The sequence below is a fragment of the Alosa alosa genome, chromosome 8, assembly GCF_017589495.1.
Source record: "Alosa alosa isolate M-15738 ecotype Scorff River chromosome 8, AALO_Geno_1.1, whole genome shotgun sequence".
NCBI classification, from domain to species: domain Eukaryota; kingdom Metazoa; phylum Chordata; class Actinopteri; order Clupeiformes; family Clupeidae; genus Alosa; species Alosa alosa.
The window spans coordinates 36452265-36461379 of NC_063196.1; the positions used below are offsets into that span (position 1 = coordinate 36452265).

General features: G+C 39.4%; 1 pseudogene; it reads right to left on the minus strand.

The window, feature by feature from the left end:
* Nucleotides 1-482: 482 nt before the first annotated feature.
* On the minus strand, nucleotides 483-601 carry LOC125299925 (annotated as a pseudogene).
* Nucleotides 602-9115: the final 8514 nt, after the last annotated feature.

The window sequence follows — 9115 nt, forward strand, 5'->3', positions numbered from 1 at the left end:
TGCTCTCAATGGTGCCTCGGTAGAATGTGGTCATGATGGCTGGTGGAGCACTTGCTCGCCTGAGTTTCCGCAGGAAGTACAGGCGGCGCTGAGCTCTCTTCGCCAGTGATGCAGTGTTGGTGGTCCAGGAGAGGTCTTCACTGATGTGCACCCCCAGGAATTTGGTGCTGCTCGCTCTCTCCACCACAGCACCGTCGATGGTCAGTGGCAGGTGTTGGGTGTGACCTCTCCGGAAGTCAACAACAATCTCTTTGGTCTTGCTGACGTTCAGCAGTTCATTAAAACAGACCTACGCAAACTTGCCCGCCCAGCAGTAGGAAAAACACTGCTGGGCTCCCATCCAAGTACTAACCAGGCCCGACGCTGCTTAGCTTCCGATATCAGACGAGAGCGGGCGTGCTCAGCGTGGTATGGCCGTAAGCGATTACTCAACCACTCGGACATGTTCATCAACCTCAACCGCTCTGCCTGCACAAGCAAAACGCTTACAGCACCTGGTATTCCCAGGCGGTCTCCCATCCAAGTACTAACCAGTCCCGACGCTGCTTAGCTTACGAGATCAGACGAGAGCGGGCGTGCTCAGCGTGGTATGGCCGTAAGCGATTACTCAACCACTCGGACGCGTTCATCAACCTCAACCGCTCTGCCTGCACAAGCAAAACGCTTACAGCACCTGGTATTCCCAGGCGGTCTCCCATCCAAGTACTAACCAGGCCCGACGCTGCTTAGCTTCCGAGATCAGACGAGAGTTTTTTTTGTCTCTTTTATTGATACAACATTCAAAATATTACATTTCACAAGAAATCATTTACTGATCGACTTCTATTTCACTTCCAACAAAATGTCCATAAATCCATATCAATTCTTTTCCACATATGCAAACAGTGCAGAAGAGCATACAGTTCAAAGTGCATGTGCTTAAGCATAAATTAGACCCATACATAAAATACAACAAATTATCTATAGACAACATCTGTGAAAAAATGCAGTTGTGCAAAAATCTTTTAGTTTTAGTTTTAGTTTAGTTTTCTTTAGTTTTCTCACTTTAGTTTTCTCACAAAACACTTTAGTTTTCTCACAAAACACTTTAGTTTCTCACAAAACACTTTAGTTTTCTCACAAAACACTTTAGTTTCTCACAAAGGAAAAACATATGCTTCACTCCTTCTTTTTCTTTTCCACATATTTTACATAAATCACTGTTCACAAACCCCATCTTAAATAATCTCATTTCATTAAAAACACAATTGTGGCCCAGCATAAAATCAAAGTTTTCTAAAATTGGACACTTTAAACCTTGTCTCATGTTTCGCCATATATCTTCCTTTGTTATGTTTTCAAGCACTCTTCCCCAATATGAATTTGAAACTGGCTCCACAAAAGCAAGGCTTCTAAAAAATAAATAAAACTGTTTTAAAACACAAAGCTCAAACACACCGTTACCTTCTTTAAAAACAATTTCAAATTTCTCTTCCTGTTTTTCCTCATTCATTTCTATTTGTTCTATCCATTCTTTTGGTATTGCACTTATGATTTTTCCTTTTTAATTTGATCTTCCTCTTAGCCCTCCTTTATTTGTTTCAGATCATCCACAAAAGCTTGGAATGGCAAGAGCCCTGGCCTTATCTCATAAAAGAGATCTCTGATCGTTTTAAACCCAGCTTCATACCAAATCTTCCAATAAAATCCCCATCCAATATTTAAATTTGGATTTAAAAACAGTGGCTGAAAATCGCTTCCCTCCCAATTGGAGTTATTTTTAAACTCTCCCTAAATTTTACCCACGCCCTTAAAACGTCCCTATAAAACTCTGGGATGCCAACAGTCATGTTGTCCTTCAACCCCATCCATAAGGCTGCAGACCCCCTACCACAACCCCATCCATAAGGCTGCAGACCCCCTACCACAACCCCATCCATAAGGCTGCAGACCCCCTACCTCAACCCCATCCATAAGGCTGCAGACCCCCTACCACAACCCCATCCATAAGGCTGCAGACCCCCTACCTCAACCCCATCCATAAGGCTGCAGACCCCCTACCACAAACTTTGTTTAAAAAGTATTTCATTGTTGATTTCCATTCTTTATTTTCATCACCTAGAAAGCTCTTTACCATTTTCACTCTTAGGGCCCTCAGCCTTAGGATGGGGTCCAGCAATCCCAGGCCTCCCTCCTCCACTGCCCCGATCAGAGTGTCATATTTTATCTTAGATGGCTTACCGTGCCAGATAAAATCCATCACTAAGCGTTTAAAAACATTTGCGACAGGTATTGGCATACAGACTGAACCAAGGACGTACCATATTTTAGACAAAAACAGTGAATTCAACACAAAATTTTTATTCCCCTGAGCGTGAGACTCCTCCTTCCCCAGAATGCCAATCTTTGTTTTGCTTTGCCTATTGTCTCCTCCCACATTTCCTTAGTTGTCAAAATCTCATCAGGCCCTACGCTAACCCCCAGAATTTTCATGCAATTTTGAACTTCCTTGAAGGGTAGCGCCCTTGACAAAGCTCCTCCTCTACCTAACCTCATGAAATCGGTTTTGCCCACATTCATTCTGGCCCCAGAACCTTTACAATAAATGTCTAGAATGTTCATGCTAATGTCTATACTTTTTTCATCTTTTAGCACAAGAGTTGTGTCATCGGCATACTGGTAGATTTTCGTCTCAGAATTAAAACCACTGAAATTTCCAACTGGGACACCTTTGATTCCACTGTCCGCATTAATTGCTAAGCCTAGAGGCTCAGCAACCAGAGTGTAAAGTTATGCAGACAGTGGACATCCCTGCCTGTTCGATCTAGTTAAATAGATAAAATCAGTTAAAAAGCCATTTACCTTGTAACACAACTCTTGGCATCTGAGTAGAGACACCTCAGACACCCAATAAAATTGTTTCCAAAATTAAACTTATTTAAAACACCAAAAAGAAAATCATGTTCCACCCTGTCAAACGCCTTTTCCAAATCTGTATTTACAATGAAACCCTTCTTATTTTCTTTATCCATGTACCATACCTTATCTCTTATGCTATTAATTGTGTCTGAGATGTCCCTACCCAGTACAGCATACGCTTGGTTGGTCTGAATGACTGGGCAAAACCTGCTTCAGTCTATTTGCCAATACCTTTGCTAAAATCTTATAGTCGCAGTTTAAAAGACTGATAGGTCTAAAATTTTCCAGTTTCTCCCTATCACCTTTTCTCTTATAAATTATTTTATTAACCCCCTTCGTCATTGACGGACTTAAGATTCTCTTTGACCATACTTCTTGATAAATAATATTTAAAACAGGGATTAAGACTGTTTTAAAAGCCTTATAAAATTCACACGGTAAGCCATCAAGGCCAGGGCTCTTGCCATTTTTCATACCCCCCAAAGCACATTCAATTTCCCCATTTGTGATGTCATTATTGCACATTTCTCTGTCCCATAGACGGTATAATATAGAACTCGACAGTGTGGCTGCATTCTGCAGTGTTCTATGGAATTGAAGCCGCCGAGGCGACGCCATCTTGGAAAATTTGCAACCAATTTGAAGTGCGGCTGCACAGCAGAAGTTGAAGCATGCGCAGTGAAGAGGAGTCGCGGTCAGGCACGCCCACTCAGTTGCCACTCAGCGAGTTAAACACGCCCCTTGTCAAGTGAAACCCGCCCCCTTCTCCTTTCCACAACGCAGGTCGACTCGGCGCTGAAGGCTAGTCTAGCTGGCTGGATGAATTTTGCGGCTGTGAGTTAGCTAAACAGTACAAACAACAATCGGTTTGTTCTTGTCTGGTAAGTGTTGCGTATCAACTGAAAAGTTAAGAGAGCGTATTATGTTGATTATAGACTGTGACAATTTAGTATGGTGAATACTAATGAGCTAACAACAGAAATACGGACAGCGAATTACATGCTAACGTTAGCAGCTACATTAACGTTACCGTCAACGGGAGGCTAAGTTGCATGATATACTTGGTTTTATTAGTTGTTGCTGTTTTCAAATATCTCAATCTTAATGTATGCCATCTCAACATGGAGTAACCATTGACTGTACATGGGGATTAATAACACTAGACAGTCAGTACAGTATATGATGTGATAAAGCAACGGTATGATGTGATAAAGCAACGCAAGTTAACGTTAACGTAATGTGAAGCATGGACCTCATCAACCCGTCATGTTAATGTAACGTTAACTACTAGTCAGTTTGCCAGCGTTGCATTTTTTCTAACGTTAACTACAGACACCTCTGTTAGGGCTACTTCTGTGATGGTAGGTCGGTAGCATAGATCGGTAGTTGTAGACCGCATAAGTGAATGATCGATAAATGAAACGCCTGCATTAAACACTATGCCAAGAACCAGTCACTTCCCAGGGATATCGGTGAACATTTGAGAAAGACCTTAGTTTGTCATCTAACGTCTATGATCAGTCATACTGATAGCGTTATTTTTCAAGCTGGCTTAAGTTAATAACATTCACACGTATATTTAAATGTGTAGTTAACATTAGGTAGGCTGTGAAGTTTATTGCACACATATATTTAATTAATTGGTATTACTAGTGGTGTTGAGTGCCTTATTAGATGCTTTGTAATGTTGTAAAATTGTCTGACTAACTTTATTGTAACTTTCCTTTTTGCAGGTAAGGCTTTCCTTTTTGAGGAGGTGGCAGCAAGGTGGTCTCCATGGTCTACATTAGTCTGCAAGCAAGGGAATGCCTACGTGAAGTGGTTTGGCTGGGGTGGTCTGAGGTGGCATGTCCTCCCCCTTTCTCCAAGTCCTCTGACATCCATCTCCCTGACCATCACCCACCGTCACTGGATCAACCTGAAGCCCCTTATACATGGGACATGGCACAGAACCACTACGTTCTGAAAATACATGACTTTCAATAACTTCCGTGGCACCAAGAAAGGTCTGCCGCTGCTCTGAACCTTCTGTTTAATGTGACATCATTCATACTTGAGGCTGTACACATCCCTTTGTTTCTATTTTCTTTATTGATGTCACCCAAACTTCAACTTTCTGTATGCCCCTGAACTCATTTACAAATTGTAAATTGCAATGCGCCATTTAACCAGTGGTGTAGTCTAGTTAGTTAGTTGTAGTGGTGGGTATACTGTGAGCAACCCCAAATGTTATTAAGTGTGCTTGCTGCAAAGCAGCACACTTATTGTTCTTCTTAAGTTTTATTATTAGGGGTCCGAGCAGCGTAGCTGCAGGACCCCTATTGTTTCTGTACCGTTAATTTTTGGCCAAAATTCTGTAAAAGTCATACTGCAGCCTAAACCGTAACTCCAAAACTCTTCAAATTTTCAGGTATGGTTACCAGTACCCCCTCTGCCCATAACCCAAAATTTTGGGGTACTGCACCCAAAGGTGGGGCTGTTGGAAAAAAAAGTTAATTATGCTAATTTCTCCTTACCAGATTGACCTAGACTCAAAATTCTTTCAAAATATTAATCTCTAAACTCAGATGCATCTTTTTGGCCCTGGTCTTATGGTCTAAAAATGTTTATTTTTGACACAATTTCATGGAAAAGCCAAACATTATAAAAAGTTTCACACTCTTCAAAAATAATCAAATCTTCACCAAAATTCTCACAGACAATGTTTAGACCAAGCCTCACAAAAGTTATCAAAAGAATTTGGATATGTTTTTCCATTTCAGAGATATAGACCAATAAAGTTCGACCACTCAGCCCATTTCTCCTATATCACCTATATTCCTATATGAGTATTTTTTTCCCTTGGAGAACAACCATACAACCATCATTATGTGGATACCATTAACAGTGCACATTTTCAGATCTGTACTCTTTTTTATAAAGCCCTTAATTCTATTGTCAAATGTATGCTAGGAATTTTCTTGATGTTGTGTGTTTGCCAACACACATTTTCACCATGTGAATGTGACTGCCAAATATGTAGGATTGTCAGTGGCTCAGTGGGATAATGCCTAGTGCTGATGTTTGTTAGGCTGAGAGTTCGAATCCCTGGTAGTGCTTTAGGCTCTAGCTCGAATACTATTGGTTATTAAAGATTCACACCATTGAACAGCACCTGAATGACATCAGGCAATCAACATACACAGTCATTAGTTGCCAAGAATCAGAATGCCGAGACACTCTGACATTTAGGGGAACTTCTTTGTTCACTATTTTTCCTTCATCATTAAGTCTATCATATTTATATTTCATCCATTAGTGTTCTTCTCTACAAATGTCTAATTGCCCCAGAATTTCAAAAAGATTTCAGGTGTACTGTTTTAGGAAAGCCCTTCATTTTATTGTCAAATGTATGCTTGGAGTTTTTCTTGTGTGTTTACCAACACACATTTTCACCATTTCAATGTGACTGCCCAAGGTGTATGATTGTTAGTGGTTCCGTGGGATAATGCCTTGTACTGGTGTTTCTTAGGTTGAGTGTTCGAATCCCCATTAGAACTTCAGGATCAAGCTGCACATGCTATTGGTTATTGAAGATTCACACCATTGAACAGCACCTGAATGACATCAGCCAATCAACATACACAGTCATTAGTTGCCAAGAATCAGAACACAAGACACTCTGACATTTAGGGGAACTTCTTTGTTCATTATTTTTTCTTCATCATTAAGTCTATCATATTTATATTTCATCCATTAGTGTTCTTCTCTACAAATGTCTAATTGCCCCAGAATTTCAAAAAGATTTCAGGTGTACTCTTTCAGGAAAGCCCTTCATTTTATTGTCAAATGTATGTTTGGAGTTTTTCTTGATGTTGTGTGTTTACCAAAACACATTTTCACCATCTGAATGTGACTGGCTAACTTGTAGGATTGTCAGTGGCTCAGTGGGATAATGCCTTGTAGCCGTTTCTTGGGTTGAGGAGTTCAAATCCCATCAAAGAGCATTATGATCAAGCTGCACATGCATTATGAACTGTCATACTTATATTTCTTCCATTAGTGTTCTTCAAATGTCTAATTGCCCCAGAATTTTAAAACAGTTTTTCAGGTGTACTCTTTTAGGAAAGCCCTTCATTTTATTGTCAAATGTATGCTTGGAGTTTTTCTTGTGTGTTTACCAACACATTTTCCCATTTCAATGTGACTGCCTAACTTGTATGATTGTTAGTGGTTCCAGTGGGATAATGCCTTGTACTGGTGTTTCTTAGGTTGAGTGTTCGAATCCCCATTAGAACTTCAGGATCAAGCTGCACATGCTATTGGTTATTGAAGATTCACACCATTGAACAGCACCTGAATGACATCAGCCAATCAACATACACAGTCATTAGTTGCCAAGAATCAGAACACAAGACACTCTGACATTTAGGGGAACTTCTTTGTTCATTATTTTTTCTTCATCATTAAGTCTATCATATTTATATTTCATCCATTAGTGTTCTTCTCTACAAATGTCTAATTGCCCCAGAATTTCAAAAAGATTTCAGGTGTACTCTTTCAGGAAAGCCCTTCATTTTATTGTCAAATGTATGTTTGGAGTTTTTCTTGATGTTGTGTGTTTACCAAAACACATTTTCACCATCTGAATGTGACTGGCTAACTTGTAGGATTGTCAGTGGCTCAGTGGGATAATGCCTTGTGTAGCCGTTTCTTAGGTTGAGAGTTCAAATCCCATCAAGAGCATTATGATCAAGCTGCACATGCATTATGAACTGTCATACTTATATTTCTTCCATTAGTGTTCTTCAAATGTCTAATTGCCCCAGAATTTAAAACAGTTTTCAGGTGTACTCTTTTAGGAAAGCCCTTCATTTTATTGTCAAATGTATGCTTGGAGTTTTTCTTGATGTTGTGTGTTTACCAAAACACATTTTCACCATGTGAATGTGACTGGCTAACTTGTAGGCTTGTCAGTGGCTCAGTGGGATAATGCCTTGTGCTGCTGTTTCTTAGGTTGAGAGTTCAAATCCCAACCAGAGCATTATGATCAAGCTGCACATGCATTATGAACTGTCATATTTATATTTCTTCCATTAGTGTTCTTCAAATGTCTAATTGCCTCAGAATTTCAATAATTTTTCAGATGTATTATTTTAGGAAAGCCCTTAATTCTATTGTGAAATGTATGCTTGAAACATTAATGTTGTTTGCTTATCAATAGATATTTTCACAATGTGAATGTGACATAATGGATTACACAATTGTCAGTGGCTCAATGGGATAATGACTTGTGCTGGTGATCTTTAGGTTGTGGGCTTAAATCCCAATTACAGCATAGAAATCAACCTGCACATTAGGTTCTTTTCAGGTGTACTCTTCTGACAAATATTTTGATCACATTATGAAATGTGCTTACAGGAATGAGAAAATATCAGTAGGCTTTTGATTATGTGAATGTAACATTGCAAAAGGAAGGAAAGACCGTGGCTCAGTGTAATAATGCCAACCCAAACATGTAATTATCAACATCCTCCATGCTACTGATGACATTCTGGCATTGCTCTGCACTTCACATTTAGGAAATTCTAAGTATTGTAAAACATGTCATCATTTTACCAAAGTCTGAATGCAAAAGCAACCATTGTAGTACATGTTATTAAGGGGAACTTTGCCATTATCCATTCTTCCATCATATTAGACACTGATGTCACATGAATATTTTGTACATTATTTGTGTTCTCTGCAAATGTTTCATTTATCCACAATTTCACAGAAAAGCCAAAACCACTAATAGCTTTATTATTTCAAGAAATTACATTATATTTTGAATTACATATGATTGACCATGTGTCAATGTCAGGACAGCCTGAAAACATTTTAGAGGCAGTGGGTTAATGCCATGGTCGGATGATCATGAGATTGTGGATTCAAATATCAATCAAAGCATCATGTTCTGATGATGGTACATGCTGCTAGCCATGACAGACTCATAATACTCTGGAGATCCGGCAAGTGAAGTTTACAGCCTTGATGACAAAAACACTTGAATAACAATAAACATATGTACATTAACTAATTTGATCTGTCTTGTCCATGCTCCAAGGGTGTTGCCTTACTTATAAATGCAATATGGCTCCATGTAACTCCATTTCCAACCAACTGTTAAACTTAAACACATTTGATAAAAGAGCAAAAATTACAAAAAATAATTTCCACATTAACCCTTGGAACTCAG